Raw genomic sequence first — 24,741 nt, 5'->3', positions numbered from 1 at the left:
ACACACAGTCCTTCCTTCCTTCCCCCTTTGCGCAGTCCAGAGTACCGTATCTCAGGAAAGGAAATAGAAGTCCATGGCTTAGGTAGACTTCTGGTTCTTCTCAGTTAGTACTCCCTCTCGACTGGGAGACCTCCCTGGATTCCTGGCACCCTCGGCTGAGTCTCCAAGATCTCTGCTAAAACCAGGTGGTAGTTCCCCTTCTAAAGCTGTGGGGGTCCCCACTCTGCCAGGCATGTGGTTCTCTCTCTCAGGGCTGCAGGAAGGGAGAGTCCCCATTCTGCCAAAACTGCATGGTTCTCTCCTCCAGGGCTGCCGCGTGGTTCTTCCTCTCTCAGGGCTGCAGGAGTCTCCACTCCGTCAAGGCCGCATGGTTTCTCCCCCCAATGGCTGCCGTGTCTGGGTTTAAATCCCCGAGCCAATCTTCTTCTGCAGCCCCATTTCCGACCCCTCCTACACTTGGGCACACTTGCCCTCAATCTGCTGTCTTCTCCAGCTTTTCTGGTGGCCATCGTGGGTCTGAGCAGGTGTCACCCCATGTCATGGAGCCAATCTTCTCCCAGCTCCCACACAGGTGCTGTAACTCAGGGGACCTGCCTCCCAGGTCCCATCTTGGGGGGAAGGTCCCTTTCCATCCCCCTGGCCTTGAGCATGGCCATAGCTATTTAGCATATCTAAGTGACCAGCCAAAGGCTATAGGTATGCTAAATGACCATGCCATGGATTAGCTGCAAAGCTGCCCTGCATGTTCTTGCTCTGTGTGCCCCTTCCCCCAACTCACACCTGTGGGGGAAGGGGTGAAGATACCTTAAAATATCCTGGACACCTTGAGTTCTGGACCCCATTTCAAATGCCTATTTTGGGTCCCCCCTCTTGGCTGCACCCTGTAACATTAGTATTGACTTGATGTTTATAAGGTTATTTTAATGTGCATTGTCATTTAGCTTTGGAGGAAAACTACAAAATGACTATTTTGGCAATTTTCATATGATGTATCTGAATTTCAAAGAGCTCTATGAAGTTCCCCAAGGCCAACCCTCTGTGAATATTGATGGCATTGCAACACCCAGATCTGCTGCTTCAATAAAATCAGAACTCCTTTTCTTCCACTCTCCACTCTCCACACCACTGCAAGTGTGATCTTTTAACACATGTATCAGCTCATGCTCTGCTCCAGTAGTTTGTATCTCACTCAGATTGAAATAGAAAGTCCTTACCATTCGCTGTAAGTTTTCTATAAACCAATTCTCTATCTGTATGAGCTCTTGTGTATTCCTCTAGCTTTTTTGTTCTCTGCTCTGATCATAATGCTTTTCTCTCTGGCCTGCAAACAAAGCAAGCTTGCTGTTTGTCTGGAACATTCTTCTCCAGATAGTCACATCACTCACTTCTTCACTTTTTGCATCCTTATTAAGTTCCCGCCACAGACAGGCTGTGTATGATCACCCTATATAAACTAGCCCTGAGGTTTTACTCCTGTCCATCTTTGTTTTTCTTTACAGGACTGCTCACTGATAGTTCATTGTTACATAGTTACACTCAGAAGTCTGGATTACTTCTGTATTACTGATTTATAGTTCTTTGGAAGGCAAATCCCCTAACTGGAAATGAGTACGTAGCTCAGCTGCTGCTTTTCCTGTTTGTTATTCATTTTGCTAAAATAGTTCCAAAAGATAAATATCCTAGAACATGGTGACAGTGCTCAAATGACTCATCAAAAGGGCATTGTGGTTTAAATATCATGCCACCACCAAACACCTAAGCACATTAACAGATATTTATAATTAATTGATTATTCTGTTTTAAAGGCTGAGAATTTTAAAACTGTCCTCATCTGAGAATTTAATTTGGGAATTGTCAGTAAGAACATACTGATTGTTTCTTCTCATGACCACACATATTTGAACACTTTGTGGAAGAACCAGGTGGCAAGGTTAAGTCTTAGCTTAATTGTTACCAAATTATGTTATAAGATATACTGTTACCGCATAGTTTTCTAGTTACCACGTAAACAAGGCCTTTTGTCTTCTCACTTCAACAATGTTTGTGCTCACATGCTAGATATGACAGGCTCTGCTCCTTTCAAGGTTTTATTTTACACACACACACACACACACACACACACACACACATCCCAGAGGGGGAGTTACAGACCTTTCATCTTGTGTGGCTTTGAGTGCTTTGCTTCTGTTAGTCAGCACTTGCAATCATCTACCTGTTTGTCTTTTGGTCCTGGAACCCCTTCTCCTTCGGCAGGAAGGCTGAAGCATCTCATGGTTTACATACACTCAGGTACAAATGACTTAACGGACAAGGGAGTCTGAAATCCCATCTCCCTTTCAAGAAGTTGGAAGAACTCTCAGAAGTGATTTGTGCCACAGAGTTCACTACAAAATCAGACCAGAGCAGGAAATTGTTCTTGACTCCTTACCCTTCCCTGTCCTGCTCACTGGGGATCTGTGAGTACTTCTTTAATAAGTTAGTGTCACATGAGTTCTTATCTCAAGGGCTCCATACAGGAAAGCTAGCCTGAAACAGCACTATAGCAAATTAGTATTTCATTTGTATAATTCAGTCTTTACTGAGGTCCTATTGATCCCAGGACACTCAAATGCTTAAGCTGCTCTACACCCACCTCAAAGAAATCTATCCCGGAATCTTCAAAACTTTGCTAAGGCCCAATCTTTTAGAAGTCCAATTTCAAAAACATATTACTTAGGACACTTGCAAAAGCAAATGGGTTTTGTGAAATTGAGTACCATAAACTTTCTACTTTGGCCTTGTTTTGAAGAATTATATTGTTTATTATAACCATTTAAATTTTGGGGATGTAGATGTAGATTATATCCTCTACACTTATATATTATAATATAATATAATAATACCATTATGTTATTTATTTCATAAAAGTTACATTTGCAAGTGTAAAAATTTTTGAAAACAGACCTATTTAAATATTCTTGTTTTTAGGAAATACGTATTAAAGTATATAGACATAGTGATATTAATTTCCCAAATTATTTTCTTTTTTAAAAAATTTTAATAAGATTTTATTTATTTATTTTTAGAGAGGGAAGAGAGGGAGAAAGAGAGAGAGAGAGAGAGAGAGAGAGAGACATCAATGTGCGGTTGCTGGGGACCACGGCCTGCAACCCAGGCATGTGTCCTGACTGGGAATTGAACCTGCGGTGCTTTGGTTCGCAGCTCACGCTCAATCCACTGAGCTATGCCAGCCAGGGCTAAAATTATTTCCAAACATTTCAGAAAAATAGATATATTTCTATCTGCCCATATAAATCTTGAAATTTATGTGATAATAGTGTTGACATGTGTAAATATTAACAGAGAAAATGGTAAAGGAATTGGAACAAATGTAAGCGGTTGATATATTTTTTAATTTTTTAAGTTGATATATTTTAGCAAAAGGCAGATAAGCAGCAAATAAACAGTCACAACTATTAAGCCTTCTCTCTATGTTTAAAATTATATCATATTAAATGGTAACAGTAATTTATACTATCAACATTAAGATATTTGTAGGTAAGTTTTGAAAATATAAAATTTAGTATTTATTTACATATAAATACTGAAATTCTGGACTTTTCATGACATACACAGTCATTGATTACACAGTTAAGTTTCAAATGACTCTCGTTTATTTATCTTTTCAAAGAAAAGCTTTATGCCTAAAATGCATTTCACATGGAAAACACTTCAATTTATATTCACTTAATATAAATATTAATAGATCACAATACATATTTGAAAACACCTAAAAAGCAGTTCCAACTGCAAGTACAGTTTTCATTGTATGTATATTTGTACACACACACACACATACACACACACGTTTTTAAAGATATGTATGTATCTTTTAGGGGATTGTGTTGCAACCCCCTTTTAATTAAACATGTCACTTTGGAAGTTTTAGTGGCTTTTCTCAAGTTGTGAGCTTTTTCTCTTTTTTTTTCAAAATATTGAAAGGAAACTAAATGTTTTCATACCTCAACATGTAAGGACCAAATTACATCTCTTTCACACCAGAAGGGAAACAGAATCTAGTAGAACTAGGATAACTGGATTTAAGTGTATTCCACTTTTGGTCTGAACTGACACTGGCTCTGCTGGTAAAACAAAGGTCAATTTCTCCAAAATGAACTATATTCTTATTTGCATTCTGAAATATGACTTATTGCATATGTATTTTTTTCCTGTATGAAAACATATATGACTATTAAAAATCAAATCATTCTTTTCTATGACCAATCCCAGTACAATAATTACAACTCTTTCTTCAGGAATTAAAATTCACTGTAATTATTATTTTAAAATTTACCATAGCCAAATAATTTTAAGTTGTTTTCTATCTCAAATTACTTGCCATATTTTATGTAATAATACACACATATGCACATTGCTTCAATCAAGGCTGGGGATACATTTTATTTTTTTATTTTTAATTTTTTTTGTCTTTGTTTTTTAAATTATTAACTATTTATTTTTAGAGAGGGAAGGGACGGAGAGAGAGAGAGAGAAAGAGAGACAGAGACACATCAATGTGCAGTTGCTGGGGGTCAGGCCTGCAACCCAGGCATGTACCCTGACTGGGAATTGAACCTGTGGCACTTTGGTTCGCAGCCTGCGCTCAATCCAAGAGCTACGCCAGCCAGAGCCAAGACTGGGGATACATTTTAAAAAGCAAAATTAAATATACAGATGATTAATATAATATGTGTGGATAGCATTCAATTTATTATTATCTAAATACATTATTATGTCACCTATCTGTATGAATTAATGACTTTAAACCCTTACCTTGAAGACCTCTCTCTGGTTTTTATGCAAACCATTTCTTCGAAAATAAATTCAAGGTGATTATTTCTAAATTACTTTTATCTCAGTAGTTGAAAGATACTTCTCACCTTACAGCACCTTAGAAGTTGGTGCTTTTTGTATGGGTTGAATTGTATAACTCAAAATACTGCATGCTCTGGTCCTATCGCTCAATGTTTTAGAATGTGACCTTATTTGGACACAGTATCATTACAGATGTAATTAGATAAGATGAGGTCATATCATAGTAGGTTGAGCCCCTAATTCAATATGACTTGTGTCCTTATAAAAATAGAAAATTTGAACACAGCACACAGGGAAAACACTATGTAAAGAATAGAGTTATGCTGTAATAAGCAAAACAATGAACAGAACAACACAGTGATGTTTCTCTCCCTCTCTTTCTCCTTCTCTTGTCTTCTCTAAAAATAAATAAATAAAATCTTTTTAAAAATGAACAGAAACTTGGAGAAAATTTTGAAATACATCTTTTCCTAGTGCCTTGAGAGAGACAACATAACTACTGACACCTTCATCTAAGGCTTCTATTCTCTGGAACTATAAGAAAATAAATTTCTGTTGTTTAAGCCACAGTGTTTGTGGTAGTGTGTTATGGCAGCCCTAGGAAACTAACACCATGTAAATATCAATATCAATAATCCCTTGTTCTAGTGATTCAGTTGGTTACACTTTCCTGGCTTGAATTTCAATTTTATTCTACAAAACATTGATAGTTACATCCCATCCTCATTTGCCATAACAATAAATATCAGTATTTCTAGCATTCCTAAGTAAAACGTGACCCATATTAAGGACATTATCATATTTCTCTTTCAAAATAAAGAAGTAGATACTGCCTACACCGATGAGGATTTTTAGGTCCTTTATATTATTGTTATTTATTTTTATTCACATTTATTTGATAACTCCTTTAAATGGAGGCTCATGAAGGGTACTTATAAATTCCTTGCATCTATTTTACACTAGATTTTGTGCTGTATGTTTCTAAATGCTTTTTAAATCAGAGAAAGTCAACAATGTTGTGATCAATTGCATGATAGCTATCATGTGAAGGGACACAGAAGTGAAAGGCTGGTAGGAAAACTTGTACAGTTTATAAGGTGAGTATTCAGAAATGCATTAAGTACATGAAAATTTTAGGTTTAATTTTATTGTAAATATTAGGGCTTAAACAGTAGAAAATGTAAATTAAATTCAGAAAGTCTTAGTATAGATCTAAGTTTACATTAAAAGGAGATTTATTACCATATAATTTAGATACCAAATAGTTTACCTATTTAAATTATAATTCAAAGTTTTAGTATGTTCACAGGGTAGTGTAACCATAAGTATAATCCAGTGTTAGAACATTTTTAATAGAAACTCTGTAAACACTCTCCATCTGTCCTCCCCACCAGCCCTATGTAACTGCTGAATTATTTTCAGTCTCTATAAAATTGCCTATTTTAGACATTTCATATAAATTCATTCAAATAATACATGGACTTTTAGAACTGACTCCTTTAACTTAATACAGTATTTTCAAGGTTTATGCATGTTGGAGCATATGTTAGTACTTCATTCTTTTACATTGCTGAATAATATAGTCCATTGTATGGATTTACTGCATTTGTTTTTAACTTTTTATTTACTATTTCCGTTAGTAATGAATATTTGACTTATTTATACTTCTGGTCTATCAGGAAAGATCTTGTCATAAATGTTTTTATAAACACTTTTTGTGGACATATATTTTCATTTCCTTTGGGTATGAACAGGAATAGAATTGTTGGTTCATAAGGTAACTATATGTCTAACAGTTTTAGGAACTGCCAAGTAATTTTCCAGAGCTGATTTGTTATTTCAAATTCTAACCTGCAGTGAATGAAGGTTCTTATTTCTCTACATCCTTGTCAGCATATCATCTCTCTTTTTTTATTATAGCCATCATAGTGGATGTGAAGAAGTATTTAATTATGGTTTTATTTATATTTTCTTAATAACTAATTGTGTTGAGCAGTTTTTTTTCATGCACTTATGGTCATATCTATGTATATTTTAAGGAAATGTCTATTTATATTCTTTGGCCACATTATAACTGATTTATTCATCTTACTGATCTATTTAAATTATAAGAACTATTTATGTATTCTGGATAAAATCCATTACTAGATATATAATTTCCAGCAATGATTCAAATAAAGCCAGTCCTCTTAAGCAAAGCTATGGAGTTCATTCTACGTCCTGCCATACTTCTAGACAGAATCTTTGCCCTTCTGCCTCGGTATTGAGTGTGGAAATCCTCTTCTCCTGGAATAACACACCTACTCTGAATTGGTACTATGCAATAGATTCTAGTCTTCTAGCCTGCCTCTTCCAGTAAACTTCGTCCTTTGAACAAGCTGGGGCTGGGTGACAAGGTTGTCTAAATCCTTGGTTCGCTATAGCAAGAGTAGTGCTTCAGTTCTACAATTGGGGACCAGGTTAGGGGGAGAGGACTCTGTCTACTCTGCTATACTGTCCAGGAATAGAGCTTCTGCAACATGGGCAGAGGTGGGAGTGAATAAAAAGCACTAGTACTCTGCCCCTCTAGGGGTAAACAGTTACACACACTGTGAGTTGTGGGGAGAAGTAGACACCAACTTCTTGGCTGACCCTTCCCAGAGCTGAGGTGACTGTGGTACAGCTTCCATCACACAGAAGAAAGAGGGTGATGGCTCAAACATCACAGACTCTTACTATTCATATCCAAATTTAAAATACTGCTTTCAATGGATACCTTTTCATTAGCTTTAGACCCTTAGCACAATTTTGAGAGGCATCCAATTATTGCATTTCATATACTTTAACTGTCAAACTGCATCCCTGGCTAATGTGGTTCAGTGGCCTGAGTGCCGGGCTGTGAACCAGTCTTCAGTTTGATTCTCAGTCTAAGACACATGCCTAGGCTCCTGGCCAGGTCCCCAGTAGGGGGAGGTGAGAGGTTACCACACATTTATGTTTCTCTTTTTCTTCTCCCTCCCTTCTCCTCTCTAAAAATAAATAAAACATTTATTTAAAAAACTGTTATTTTACCGGACAGATAATTCACCAAGCTCTTACCATACCATTCTGGAAGTCCTACTTCTGGAAATCTACCTAATCTCATGACTTTGAACCTCATATTTTGATGGTTAAGTAAGGATGTGATTAAAACAACTAATAATATAATGAGGTCTGGTGCAATGAAATTATCTTTGATTTGGAGCTGGAAAGCAAGAATGGAGAAAAAAACAAAATTTTAAATTACTATATGGTCTTTTTCTTAACAATTTTACTCTTGGAGACAAATGGGGGCATGCTTAAAAAGAAATATATACATTTAATTTTTTGTAAGTTTAAAGGGTATAAAGAAACTAACCCATATGAGGGGGCATCCCCCAGAATGGGCTTCTGTTCTGGAGGATGAGGCCCATGTAGTACAGCCTTCCACTGCTAAGTGAGTGCTCTAGGAACCCATCTGTATCAGTGTACCAGCTGGAATTGTTGTGAGAGGTTGCGTTCAGCTTCAGCTAAATTTTTTTATAAAGACCTTCCAACCTGTTTGCTTATTTTATGATGAGTGGTTTACAAGCACACCTGCCCACAGTGTGCTTAGTGTTCAGCAGTTTTTAACCAAAAGTGGCATGACCCCCATGCACCACCCTCCAGATTCACCCAATGTCCCTTGAGAAACATTTCTTGGTTTTCCCAGATGAAAAAAATCCTCAAAGGAAAACATTTTGCCTATGTGGAAGAGAGGTGACAAAAAACATCAGAAGCACTGAAAGGCATCAAAACCGATGCTTGCAAAATTGTTTTGATCAGAGGAATAAAATGTCTCATGGGTGTATTACATCAAATAGAGAGTCGTTTGAAGGCAACTAAAGTTTAAACATGTAAGAATAAATATAAAACTTTTATAAATAAATTCCTGGGTTTGGGGGTTGCTATCATAGAATAGAAAATTGTGAGAACCTGTGTCTCTGAGTTCAATTATCCTGTTTAAAAATGTTAAATATTATCCTCATGGTGCACAAAACAGTATTATTTTCAAATTATTTTTTTTTAATTTCACCTGAGGTCATGTTTATTGATTTTAGAGAGAGATAAAGTGAATGAGAGAGAGAGAGAGAGAGAGAGAGAGAAATGAATTGTTTGCCTCCCACTCCCCAACCAAGGGATTGAACCTTTGACCCACACATGTGCCCTGACTAGGGATTGAACCCACAACCTTTCAGTGTACAGAACAACACTCCAACCAACTGAGGAACCTGGCCAGCACCAAGTTATATTCTTAAAAACATTTTTTTCTGCTTATTGGTTGGGTCCAAAAACTACGTATTTTTGCTTCTTCTAGGGAGATGTTATTTGTATGTGAGTGTGTATGTGCATAAGTGCACATGTATGTGGGTTTGTGTTGAAACTGTTAATGAAGGAAAATAGGAAATGATTCTGAAGGTAATGTGTAGACTTAATTGTCATCTAAAGCTATAAGGTAGGCCAAAAGAACTTGATATACTCAATATAAACTGCTTTTCATGAACAGCACCAGTTTGGGAAAGCCACAGTTCTCACCCACTGAGGTACTTGGTGGCAATGTGGGTAACAGCAATTTCAGGTAAGACGGCATAGATCAATTATCTTACCAAATACCAGAAGATTTGTAAGAATGAATTCTTCTCCATTCATTATCTTATATTGGTTAATTTCCAATTCCTTGATATGGCTGTTTTTGAAAAATTTGCTAATTTTTATTACTTGTGGCAGGGAATTGTCATTTTCATGTCATTGTTTTTAGTGGAACCAAAACCTTATTCCTTAGCACCCAACTACTTTTTATGTGTCACCAAAATGTTAACAAAGTAATTGTTTATTCAGACTCTGAAGGGTGATAAATCATACAACCATTAGTTGATTTGACTCTAAAAATATTAGCAAAATCAACAATACCTTAAAGAAGCATACACCATAATCAAGTGGGATTCATTCCAGAGATGCTGGGATGGTTAAAAATTCTCAAATCAGTCAATGTGATATACTACTCTAACAAAATAAAAGATAAAAATCATAAGATCCTCTCAACAGGACCTGAAAAAGTGATGAAATTCAATATCCACTTATGATTTAAAAAATTCTCATCAAAGTGAGTATATGGGAATACATATCAACTTAATAAAAAACCATATATGACAAACCATCTATGCAATACCATAGTCAACAATAAAAAGCTGAATAAAGAAAACTGTAAAGACTTAAATCTTTTAGAATTAATAAATAAATTCAGTAAAGTTGCATGATACAAAATCAATGTACAAAATTCTGTTGCATTTTTATACACTAAAAACAAGCTATAAGAAAGAGAAATTAAGGAAACTATGCATTGACAATTGCATCAAATAATAAAATAGCTAAGAATATGTATAACTAAGGAGGTGAAAGACCTGTATATTAAAAACTCCAAGACATTTGTTAAAGGAATTTTAGAAGACAAAATTAATAGAAAGATATTTCATTTTAATAGATTAGAAAAATCAAGATTCTTTAAATGTTCATACTACTTAAAGCAATCTACAGATCTGGTGTAATCCTTATTCATATTCCTTTGGCATATTTCAATAAATTGAACATATAATCCTAAAAGTTTTATGGAACCAAAAAAGTCCAAATAGCCGAAGTAATCTTGAGAAAGAACAAAGTTGCAGGTTTTACATATGATAATTTCAAACTATATTACAAAGGTATAGACGTTACAACAGTATGGTATAGGCATAAAAACAGACACAAAGATCAATGGAAAAGAATAGAGAGGCCATATATAAACTAAGCACGTAAGGTCAAGTAATTTTTGACAAAAGAACCAAGAATATACAATGGAGAAAGGACAGTCTCATCAATAGTGTTGGGAAAACTGGTCAGCTGCACACCAAAAGAATAAAACTTGACCACGTTCTTTACCATATATATACAAAAGTTAACTCAAAATGGATTAAAACTTCTACATAAGACATGAAATTATAAAACTAGAAAACACACACAGTAAGCTCCTTGATATTGGTCTTGGTGATGATTTAAAAAAATCTGACACTAAATGCAAAAACAACAAAAGGACAAATAGATAAATGGGACTATATCATACTAAAAAGTTTCTGCACCCCAAAGAAACCATCAATAACATGAAAAGGCAACCAAATGAATGAGGAAAATATTTGCAAATCATGTATTAGATAAAGTGTTAATATCCCAAAATACAAAGAATTCATGAAACTCAATAACAAAAAAACACATCAGTTACAAAATTGGACAGAAAATTTGTGCAGACGGTTTCCAAAGAAGACAAACAGATCTCCAACACTCACTCGGGAAGTTGCTCAATATCATTAATTATCAGAGAAATGCAAATCAAAACTGTAATCATATAGCATTTCCACCTGTTAGAACGCCTGCTATTAAAAAGGTAACAAGTGTTGGCAAGGATGTGGAAAAAAGAGAACACTCATGCTGGTGTTGCTCTGTGGACTGAATGCTGGCCTGCAGACAAGAAGGAAAAAAAGGAAACACTTGTTCACTGTTGTTGGGAATTTAAATTGCCGTGACAATATGGAAAACTATGGAAGTTCCTCAAAAAATCAAAAATAGAACTACCATATGATCTAGCAATTCCACTTCTGGGTATTTACCTGAGAAAACTAAAACACTAAGTTGAAAAGATATATGCACCACCATATTCATTGCAGCATTATTTACAATAGCCATGGTATGCAAACAACCTAATTGTCCATTGAAGAATAAATGGGTAAAGAAATAGTGATATATCCTCAAAATAACCAATAAAATCTCAATTATGAAATAATGTTTTGAAAAAAAGAAATCATTTTATAGAGAGGGCATTCTGCTAAGTGAAATAAGTCAGGCAGAAAAAGAAACAAACAAAACAAAGTGATGGACACAGAGAACAGGGTGGCGGTTGCCAGAGCTGGAGATTGGGGACACAAAGGAATGGGTGACGAGGGGTCAACAGGTAAAAAAGCAAATCAATCACAAAAACTGATTCTGATTAACTTATGTTCTACATCATATGTTTACAGAACAAATAAAACAAAATGAACATTAGTTCCTTTGATTTACCCACAACATTTGAAATATATTGCAATCATTTCAGTTATTTAAAGAAATTGAAATTCAGGTAGATTTAATGCCTCTTTTACCTGCAATTATGTAACAGTTAAGTTTCAGACTGTCACTTAAGCATAGGCCATCAGTGTTTTTGTTTTCTGCCTATTATTATTCAAAATTAACTTAAGAATCCTTTGATAGAGTCTGCATCCACTTGAAATTTTAGTTTTACCTAGGAAAAACATAGAGCATATACATTTGTAGGTACTATTTTATTTTAAAGTAGTAAATTCATCTCTAATTTAATTCCAGGAACAAACAAAAAGTTTATCTATTCTAGAATTATTATAAATGACCGGTGTGCATGTGTCTTATCAAATATTCCTTCTGTTCAATAATAACTTCAACTCGAATCGAACTCTCACTTCAATGCATATGCATAGGATCTAATTGATTAATCTTCTCTAACATCCTTGCCCTCTTTCTTTTTTTTAACTGACCTTTATAAATTTTTAATTAAATGTATTCAGGTTACATTGGTTAATAAATTTTTATATATTTCAGTGTATACTTATGTAATACTTCATCTGTTTATCGCACTGCATATTGACCACACAAATCAAATCTTCCATCACCATTTATTTGATCCTCTGCATTTTTTACTATACCCTAACCACCTTCTCTCTGATAACCTGTGTGTGTGTGTGTGTGTGTGTGTGTGTGTGTGTGTGTTGTTTTCATATGTTTGGCACAAACACTTTTTATTAAAAACAGATAGTAATAGTGTTTTAGAAGTACATTTTATTTTTTATGACTGGCTGTATGTCATATATGATCATTTCACACATCATCTAATATTGAACCTGTTAGAACACACATTTACTTATCTTCTAAAGCTATGGCTATGCAATTTTTTTTGGCCTATTTGACTCTACACTTTAAAAAAATATTGTAGTTTGATATTTTATTGATTGAGTGAGTTAGTAAGTACACTTTAATGATACATATTGAATATTCTTCATCTAGCTTAATATTCTAAACAAATTCCATCTTGGTCACTGAAATCTACAAAAATAAAATAAAATTACACTGTGTTCCAGGTAGGGGAGAATAAAAATATTCAGAGCAATAACAGTTTTCAGCACTACAGAACAATTATTTGAAAAGTAAAAGAGACCTTGGGTGTTAGTTCATCTGGATGTTAATGACATGGTGGTTTGAAAGGGGAATTAGTGTGTGTTGAAGCTAATTAAGTCACAGTTTGTTAAATGTCACATCTGTTGTTAATAAAGCATATGGTTTTAAGTTTTAATCTTGCACAGATCTGGCATTTTCAACCAGCCTCTGCTTAAATTTGGATCTGGGATGATATGATCCTTTTGTGGTATAATGCAATTTAATACGAAGAGCTAGATTTCAAGAGACAAACTTTAAGATACTTCATAGAGAAATTTTAAAGTTGGGTTATATTCTATGACTCAAAAATTGATTACAAATATTTGTGACTTAAAATTATAATGTGAAATGGTATAAAAATTAGAAAATATTTTAGTTACAAGATGAGCAGATATTTGGGTTAAAAATTTAAGATCATCTTCATACAGTGATTTAAGTTTTGATTTTGAATAAAAATTATTTATTCTCATATGTTTATTCAACATAGATTCAATTTTACTTGGTCAGTTTTCAAATGCATCAGAATGAACAACATGAATCACACAATATGAAATGTACAGAAATTCACTGTAATATATAAATGTTATAGAAGTTTTCTGAAAATTTGAATTGAAGGTCTATTTTTCAGGGCAACACAAATTTTATGTATGTTCAATTATTATCTTTCATTGTGTGAAGATAATTTGTGTTGTTTTCATGTCTGCAGTCTAGGTAGGTAAAACAAGAAGGAAATTATGATCCTCTGTGTGACCTTTTCTCACATTTAATTTGAGGCATCGCTTCTGTGGAGATCTCCATGGTTACCGGTTACACAGACTTTTTAAATGTTTGACAATGTTAGAGGGAGCCATGGGGCTATCGCTTTGCATTTCACACAAATAAGGGTATTTGTACTATGAGACTGCACCTCTGAAATCTAAGTGTGGATTTAATGAAGTGTACTGTAATGGCTACAACACATTGGTGACCTACAAATGTTCATATATGGATGATTGCTCTATGAGAGACTCTATACCTAAAATTGCAATTTGTCAAAGTATATGCCTAATAATAGGTAGCATTGGATTTAAGTGACTAGACCCATCAAAATTACTGTGCTGTGGAAATAACATAGAAACAATTCTCCAGTTGGGGTATCAGTTTTGTTGTCCTTGACAACGGCAGGACATCATAACAGTGGAGAAAACGAGGTGTCACTTAAAAAAAAAAAACAGATGGTATTTTAAAAAGGATAAATTCTTATACAATAAAATAAATTGAACACATTATAAGTTTTCTTTAGGTAATTTTTGGAAAACAACAGCTGGAAGGAGTAGAAGATGTAAAGTATTTATGGTCATATTTTAACATCTTGACCACCACCCACCACATCTTTTTTCTGATATGATCCACCCCTAAAATGTCAATTCTATATTGGCATATTTATATACTACATAAGTGTATAAAAAGTGATATTGAAGTTTTTCTATTAGTCAAATATTGTGGATTTTTTCCAGGCGTGTGGAATGTTTGGTCAGCCTAAAGATTTTAATTGTATGAACTATGTAAGTGGTTAACATATATAAATGATATCTTTCATTCCCCTTTAGTATATTTGAATTGTGAAAGTTTGACCATTTGATGTTAATAATAAGCCAGAAATAATTCAAAAAGTTTGTTAATACAAACTTTTTCAGTTAAACACATTTTAGCCAGTTCATTTGGGAGTAACTACCGACTATATCTGTAGTTCAATGATAGACCACAGCCACAAACTGAAAGAAATAGAGCACAGAAATAATCCTCCCGAGTGTTGATATTTTGTTTGAGAAGATTTATTCTATGCTCTGTTTCACCCATCCTCAGAGTCAGTCATGTTAATTCAGGAGCTTTGTGCCACATACTTAAAAAAAATGTTTTCCCTATTAGAATTTAGCAATTTAATCCCAAAGATGGGCCCTGCTTCATTTTCTTTCCTTCTAAAATTTAGTTATATTTTAGTATAATTTTTTTCATGTCAAAATATCAATGAAATCTATATAAAATTATTTTGACTATACATTAAATATATTAAAACATAAAAGGAAATGAACAAATCAATAAAATACAACTCACTGAAAGCTGCTGTGAATATATTTTGTTGTGTATGTTGTTGTGTGTATTCTTTTCTTCAGTTGTACAATATGAAAATCTTTATCTGATGCATGGTATGTTCTTATGAAGGAATTAAGTAGCTATTAGAAATACTGTCCATAAAAGCACTTATTAAATTTATAATCATCTATGATTAAAATTCTGTACAAGTACAAATTCTACAGAATTTAAAAACATCCATATCCATATTCTCTCTTGCACAATTTAAAAGTACTTTTACAATCTTTTTTGTGTGTTCTTTATCATTTACTTAGAATATATTATTCTTTTATAATTCTTATTAAGTTATCAGTATAACAAACTTAGATTAGAAGAACTTAGAGAAGGTAAAAGAAACCCATGCAATATATCAAATTTACCATCCAAATAGTTTTGATTCAGTGAAAATGTAATGTAATATTGCATTTATCTAAAAGTCTATAAAATACTAATACTGTTATTTAAAAATTTTCCAATTTCTAATTATATTCTATTTTTTAATTAAAAAAATTATTGTTGTTCAAATACAGTTGTCTCCATTTTCTCCCCCTACTTGCTCGCCCCTTGTCCCCCCACCCTCGATCCTACCCACTTTGGCTTTGTCCATGGGTCCTTTATACATGTTCCTTGATGGCCCTTCCTCTATTTTCCCCCATTTTCCCTCTCCCCACTCCTCTCTGGTTACTGTCAGTTTATTCTTTATTTCAGGGTCTCTGGTTATATGTTGCTTGCTTGTTTGTTTTGTTGATTATGTTCTGCTTATTAGTGTCAGAATTGTATAATCAAAATAGTTAAAACTGCAACTTTTGTTATATATTTTACCACAATACACAGTCATTAATTTAATCTAAAAGAAACTCGAACTGAATAACAAACAAAAAAATAGAACTATATGAAATAAAAAGAAAATGTTTAGACCATAAAGACCTTTTTATAATAATAATTTCTTATGATTTTCAACCTATAATGTTATATAGATTGATCTAGAAAGGGTAATAAAGATTATAAAACATTTCCAAGGGAATACATTCATGCTTTTATTGCAATTTCAAAAAATATTTATCTTAATTTTAAAAAATTCATCAGGGATGTTTATGCAGAAATATCTACTTCAATGTATTTAAATTAAAAATAGCAAACATCTCGAATATGCACTCTTCTATCTATCATAGTCTGTTGAGGTCATTTGGTGTCTCTCTAAGATAATGTGAAATTCCCAGCTGCAGGATTCTCCAACTAGGAAATATATGAGTTGTAGCTATTACTGTAGTTGTACTGAGCTTAGGCAGAAATAATCTCTGGATCAGAGAGAAAAGAATTTAAACATACTGAATTCAGACACTGGGTCATAATTTTGTGAGATAATTGATGAGTTTTGGGCAGAGACTGTATCCCTTTTCTCAGGTAGTCAATTCCATCTTCAGCACATTTCCTATGTCCATTCTTTTATTATCCATTTTCTTTTATGTCCTTTCTCATTTATTTTTGCTTCCTTACCACATTTCTCTTTTCTTTAGTTGTATTTTATAACCAATAATCTGGGGATATATGTGAGAACTATTAAATTATAGCAAAGATGTGAGCCACTGATTAAGTTTTGCTCTGATCGATTATCCTGTTTGGCCTCTCCCATAAATTCTATCAGCACATATACAAACTAAGTAAATATGCCTTTCTTCATAAGTCAAAACACTTGATACCTTCGGTATATTTTATTTATGTATTGTGTGTGTATCAAATTTCTTATAATGATATTTGCCAACACATTTTATTGCTTTCATTCTGTTATTAGCTAGATTTGTAGTGTGAAAAAAATCTATCACAACAGTGACCGTAATACACTCATTTTCAATGTGAAGTTGGAAAAAATATTCTACAGTCTGTCCAGAAAATATCCAGAGATGTACTATGAAAAATGAAGACATTTATTGAAGAAGATACAAGATACAAGAAACATTGTACACAGGACAATAATGCCTCAGTCACCTTCAAAGTAGGCATCTTGGGAACTCACATTCTACAGGTGGCAAACACAAGGCCTGCTGGCCAAATCTGGCCCTCATCTTGTTTTATCCAGTCTGGTACCTTGTTTCTACCTAGTGGCAGGGCCGAGCTCTCACTTAACTGTTAAGGAGTAGTTACATTTATACAGTCCTAAAATTATATTCAGCCCTTTGAAGGCAACCACAAGGCTGATGTGGCCCCCTGTGAAAATGAGTTTGACACCCCTGACTCGCACAGTTCTTCCAGTTCAAATTAGCCGCCACATTTTATTTTCTTGAATCTCATCAATGGTCTGAAATCTTTTCCCTTTCAAAGGTGTTTTTAGTGTTAGGAAAAGCCAGAAGTCACAGGGTGCCAAATTTTGGCTGTAGAGGGGCTGAGTCACCTGGGTGATCTGATGTTTTGCAAAAAAACTGCACAAGACCTGATGCATGAGCAGGAGCACTGTTGCATTGTTGTCATGAAGCTGTTCCCAGTTTCCCATGGCTGTGGCCTTCTCAACCATCCGAATAGTTTCTGGGAAGGAATGTTCAAGCTTAACCCAAAATTTGATGCAAATTCATTGCTGTACTCACTCAGTCATTTTTAATGTGATAGCCACACAGTACACATGCTCACTCAATGGTATCTACAGCCCCCATTGACTAGTACAGTGAAGTTGTCATCATTCATATATGTGCATTCCAGTCCTCTCTCCTTGGCTGCCAGGTTACACTGATGTTGCACAAACCATTCTTATTATATTAATCATGGTTGGACTTTTTCCAGACAGACCTCATAGCTTAATGTTTTTCACAATTTGCTGTTCTCTATGATAGAAGCTATGGTAGAAGACATTTGTAAAATTGAATCTACTTTGTAATGGAGAAACCAGGCACTGGTATATAAAATTTAGGCAAAAATATAGAATGCAATCGAGAATTCTGATATAAAGTTATTCTCTGCCTGTATTGTTAATTTGCATATCCAAATAGAATAATTTCACATGTTAGCAATAATGTCCATTCTCACTTTCTAATATTTCACATGAGCCTTTTTCTTATTTACATATCTATTGTGTTTTAGATAAGATGGTGTCTGCTGCACAACAGTGATTTAAAAAGTCACTTATTCTGTAGGTGTTTGAGTGTGTACTGGGAATAGAACAACAAGGAAGAAAGGTCTCCAGTCATGTGAACACCCTAAAATGTAAAATAAGTGAAAAAAGCTAATAAATGGCAAGTTGCAATATGCTTTAAAGTGGCCTAAATTTGTTGTGATAGAGAATAAGAGAAAAGTATTTCTAGAAGCCGCTTTTCAGACAATCCTTTATTAAGGAGCTTGGTACTAGTGATGGACATAAATTAGGAAAGAGACAAACTTCAATACCATGCAATAACTATCTTGGGCAAGGAACATACACAGTGTATCATGAGAACACAGCATGATACAGTACTTTGGCACAGGGCTAGAGGTCAAAGCCAGGGAGTTTTCCTGGAGGAGATAAAATATGAACTGAGTTCTGTGGTCCAAGTCCATGTTTATAGGAGAAGAAATAGGGATAGAAGAATAAGGGAAAGAGGGGAACCAAAGAAGAAAGCCTAAATATACAGAAACAGAGCTGTGATAAGAGATTAGTCTTATTAGATATCATATTTATCCATATTTTGGCTATTAATACTGATTTTCTTCTCTATTTTTTATTATGACATTAATAGTGCTGCCTTCACCTTTACAAAATTAGGATATAAAGGCTTCATTTTACTATTTAAACCAATCTTAAAGACCAGAAGCACATTTTCCTTCTTTATTTTTCCTTCTATATTTTTTGGCAGTGTGACATTTGAATATTCTGATATCAGGATAATCCTAACGATTCTGTTTCTGGGCAAACATCAGTCTGTTTGATCAGTCTAAAATAGGTCAACAGGCTCTATACCCCTGCTTTTCTGCCCTGACATGCTATTAATTCCTACCACTTAGAAACTGGAGCACAGATTAAGCCCTGGCTGGTGTAGCTCAGTGGATTGTGTGCGGGCTTCGAACCAAAGCATCGCTGGTTCGATTCCCAGTCAGGGCACATGCCTGGGTTGCAGGCCACAGCCCCCAGCAACCGTACATTGATGTTTCTCTCTCTCTCTCTCTCTCTCTCTTTCTCTCTTTTTCTCCCTCTCTTCCCTCTCTAACAATAAATAAATAAAATCTTTAAAAAAAGAAATTGTAAGGGACATAAAGGACAGAATGAACAAATGGGACCTCATCAAAATAAAAAGCTTTTGCACAGCTAAAGAAAACAGTATCAAAATAAAAAGAGAACCAACTGTATGGGAAAACATATTTGCCAATGATACCTCAGACAAGGGTTTAATCTCCAAAATATATAAAGAACTTACACAACTCCATTCTAAGAAGACATGCAACCCAATTAAAAAATGGGCAAAGGACTTGAACAGACACTTCTCCAAGGAGGACATACCGAAGATCCAAAGACACATGAAACAATGTTCAATATTGCTAGCTATCAGAGAGATGCAAATTAAAACCACAATGAGATACCACTTCACACCAGTCAGAATGGCCATCATAAACAAATCAACAAACAACAAGTGTTGGAGAGGTTGTGGAGAAAAGGGGACCCTAGTGCACTGTTGGTGGGAATGCAGACTGGTACAACCACTATGGAAAGCAGTAGGAAACTTCCTCAGAAAACTAAAAATGGATCTGCCTTTTGACCCGCCAATCCCACTGCTGGGACTATATCCTAAGAACACTAAAACACCAATACAAAAGAACCTATGCACCCCGATGTTCATAGCAGCACAATTTACAATAGCTAGGTGCTGGAAGCAACCTAGATGCCCATCAGTAAATGAATGGATCAAAAAACTATGGTACATTGACACAATGGAATTCTACACAGCAGAAAGAAAGAAGGAGCTCCTACCCTTTGCAATAGCTTGGATGGAGCTGGAAAGCATTATGCTAAGCAAAACAAGCCAGGCAGTGAAACACAAATACCACATGATCTCACCTTTAACAGGAACCTAAACAACAAAACAAAGAAACAAGCAAAATATAACCAAAGACACTGAAATAGAGGACAGACTGACAGTGATCAGAGAGGACAGAAGAGGGAATTTCAGGAGAGAATGGGAAGAGTTTACAGGAGCAAATTTAAAGGACACATGGACAAAAGCTAGGGGGAGGGTCGTGATGGGAGGGAAGGGGGGGTTGGGTGGGTGGGCTGGAATGGGAGTAAAAGGGAGAAAACTGTACTTGAACAATGATTAAAATAAAATAAAAAAAAAAAGGAATTGTAGAACAGATTAAGACAGTTACTTTCAGAGGGTTCATTTCCAAGTATTATTTTGAACTTATGCGGCCATTAGTCATCAATAGGACATATGCTTTTGCATTAACCTACAGGATATAACAGCACATAATGAGTGTCAGATAAGCAGAAGACATTTTTATTTTTGTTCATTTCTTTGCAAGAAAAGTCTCTATAAAATATCCCTAAAAAACAAAGGCTTCAAAGGAAGGTAAATGTCACTATAGCAGGGCAATATAATTTTATTTTTTATATAAATCATTAAAAGTTCATAAAAGCCCTTATCTATGCTATGTATTAATGAGTTCAGTAATGTCATCCTGGAGGTTGAAGGGCACACAATGACTAAATAACCTCATTTTAAATCAAAGTGATATTCCTAAAATACAACATTATACTAATCCTTGACCTATAATTTCTGAAATTTATTGAACCACAACTCCTACTTGCTCTTTTTCTATGTCTCCTTTTATTTTCCCATAAAAATTGCTCTGGGAAATTTAGGTATATACATATAAGCGATTGCTATAATATGTAAATTAAAATATTTCATCAAAATATAATTTATATGCATAATTTGAATTCTCTAATTTGAATCACCCAGTTTAATTATTAATTTTAATTGTACATTTTGATGCCCTTTGACAAGTATACATATACAACCAAATAACTATGACCACAACCAAGATATGAAATACCTGGGGTTGATGCAAATTACCTAATAATAATTTTCATAGACCTCATCATCTAAAACAAAGAAGTCATATTATTAATATTTAATATGACATTTAACTAACTAAATGTAATTAATGTGTAATTGCAGTATTATGAGATCTCTGAGGGCTGAGTTATTTTTTTAAGGTTTTATTTATTTATTTTTAGAGAGGGAAGGGAAGGAGATAGAGAGAGAGAGAAACATCAATGTGCAGTTGATGGGGGTCATGGCCTGCAACCCAGGCATGTACCCTGACTGGGAATCAAACCTATAACACTTTGGTTCATAGCCCGCGCTCAATCCACTGAGCTACACCAGCCAGGGCTGGGCTGAGATTTATGTCATACATGTTCAATGCCATATCTGCCAGTGACATATACTAGTGGCTCAGTACATTTATGTTAAATAGAAAAATTAGGAATGTATTACTTACCTGCATAAGTATATTTATTTGTTTAATAAGAAACAATAAGCCCTAGCTGGCGTAGCTCAGTGGATTGAGCTCGGGCTGCGAACCAAAGTGTTGCAAGTTCGATTCCCAGTCAGGGCACATGCCTGGGTTGCAGGCCACGGCCCCCAGCAACCACACATTGATGTTTCTCTCTCTCTCTCTTTCTCCCTCCCTTTCCTGCCTAAAAGTAAATAAATAAAATCTTTTAAAAAATGCTAAAAACAAAAGAAAAGCAGTAGCTAAAAAGAAAGAAACAATAAATGTCAACATTAATAAAATATTATACTAAATTTAACGTCCTTTTACAAGGAAAAAATTTTAACCACTTTATTGTAACTCAGTTTTGTACCTCTACCCTCAGTATATTTTTTCTTTTAAAATTATAATTACATCTAATAAATGGAATTTGATTTGATAAACTAATTTTAATTATACATGCTTTCAGTTTTATAGTGGTAATGGATACTCCATTTTATATGACTGATACAACCTTATGTTATTTTGAAACATTGAAAACAAAGGCTTGTTGAAAAACAATGACCAAAATTGATTTTATTAACCTTTTTTCCCCATATAGTAAAAGTTGTTTGTTTGCTATGCAAACATTACTGTCCCACATAAACAACAATCTTCAGTGATGATAACATATTAGAAAGCAACAATTTAAACGTTCTCACTCCTACAATAAAAGATCCTTTCTTTCCTGGACAGTTGCAGTTCTCCATGACGACAAAAATTTTTGGCACCCAGAAAGTCTATTTGACATACTATGATCAGGCTTTGTTACCACCTGAAAGAGCAGCTGCTTCTAATTTCATGACACTAAAAAAAGTCTCACCAATTATGATTGTTATAAAATTTTTAGACAGTAGATATTTTCATTCTTTACCAACACCGTTCTTCTCATAAATTAACCTATTTCATTTTTATAACCATTTTTCTCATGAAATTGCATACTTTTTCTTTTCTACAGCAAACATTCTAGATTGCTGTCTCCCATTCACTCCTGGCCCTTCCCATGCCATTTGGCTTTCATGACAGCCACGCCATTTCTCAGCTCTTAGCACACCAGATGACTTCCCTTCCAACTTTTCCAGCACTTACATCTGAGTTCAGATGCTCACTTGGCAGTCCCGGTTTTTCATGCTATGCTATGTATATTTATTTCAGTAGTGGGTATGCCAAGCCTAGTTATCTTGCAATAGGAAGTAAAAATAAACAAGCATAATCAGCAAAATTTACAGAAGAGCATAATATGTTAAATATGTTCTTAGTAGCTGCCTTGAAATGACAATGACTGGCATCTTCCTTTCTGGATTAAAAATGAAGGAAAATAAACAAACTGAACTATAGTACCAGGTAGTTTCAAAAATCGTCAAGGAAATCATTTATTTTGGACCGAAATACAATCCAATTCCTTTAGAAACTGTGCCCCTGGAGTTTTGGAATAATTTTAGTAGACATATTTTAAAGATCATTCTCTAGCCCTCAGTCAGGTACAACCCAATTTAGAGGTATCTGGCAACTGCACGTGAACTTCATTGCACTGGTAAATCTCTTTAGAAATGCAGGTGTTTCCAGCATTTACTTTCAGTATATATTCAGCCAGAGAAATGAGTCTTACATATATAAGCCTCAAACTTCTATCTTTAGTTGACAGTTGTGAAGAATGTCATAGTTTATCAGTCTAATGAATAAAGTGAGTACTGATGGTCACAACAACACATTTCATGTTCAACAAAAACAAAAATAATAATAATTATAATAACAGTAGTCCAAACCACATACACCTTGTTAAACAGATCATTGATCATCAAAGTATACATGGAAAATATGAATGATGAAATAATGATGAAATGAATGATGAAATAATGCATGAGGGAATGTATAAGATCCCTTATGTATTATTTCATCATTCATTGCTAGTGTACCCTTGTTGATGGGAGAGACCTGGTTCTTCTTGCTGACTCATGTAAAGAATTACATATCAGCAAATCTAGTAGTACGTAATCAGTTTATTAGTGGCCCATTCCCATGAAAGAGAACAGGACCAGGTAGAGTAGGGGGTGAAAGCAAAGTTTGAGGGCTAAGCAGGGTGAGAAAAGCAAGAAAGGCTGGAGACCAGGGTGGCAAGCCCCTGGGCAGCCTGAGGCCAGGTGGCCAGAGGCCCTGTGGCCCGAGAGCCTAGAGCCCCAGAGAGAGAGAGAGAGAGAGAGAGAGAGAAAGAGAGAGACTGAGTCCTTTATTCTCAGGACTTACATAGTTGGTGGGATAGGAGGGAAAACAAGTTACATATTGATTAATGGGTAAATGTGGCGCCAGCTTTCCTGGGGAATGTGACTACCCAGACTTAGGGATGTGTGCAAGTTTGTTGGCCTGAATCCTTATCTTGCTCCAGACCCCATTTGGTCATCTTGTTGTCAAACAAATACGTGACAGGAGGCAGTTAATTAAAATTGGGGCACTTTCTTTGGGCACCAGGGACTCTCTCCCATATTCAGGCCTTGGGATGAAAGCATAATTTCAAGTCTTTCTTTCCCAGATTGTGGAAATGTTACATAGAATTTCAAGGACTTTCCTTCTTTCATGCTAACATAGTGTTTCTTGTGATGTTGGAACACCTGGCAATATTATCAGACCAGGCTCAGGACTGCTAAGTTAGCATGTGAGGCTTGCCTCCTTCCTCCCTGCCTCGGTTTACTATTCATTCTACCTAATTGGTAAAAGGTGTTTCCTGGCAACCAGGGTGCCTAATGCTGGCCAGTGACAGTATTGCAGTCTCAGAGTTCTTCCTATGCTGTCTCCTGCCTCACCCTGGGGCCAGGTAGCTCAGTTGGTTAGAATGTCATTAGAGTGTCATCCCGATGTGGTGAGGTTGTGGGTTTGATCCCCAGTCAGTACACATACAAGAATTAACCAATGAATGCATAAATACATATGGCAACAAATATCTCTTTCTCTCTTTCTTTCTCCTCTTCTCTCTCTAAAATCAATTTTAAAATTTAAGAA

The sequence above is a fragment of the Phyllostomus discolor genome, chromosome 2, assembly GCF_004126475.2.
Source record: "Phyllostomus discolor isolate MPI-MPIP mPhyDis1 chromosome 2, mPhyDis1.pri.v3, whole genome shotgun sequence".
NCBI lineage: Eukaryota > Metazoa > Chordata > Mammalia > Chiroptera > Phyllostomidae > Phyllostomus > Phyllostomus discolor.
This window is presented reverse-complemented; position numbering follows the sequence as displayed.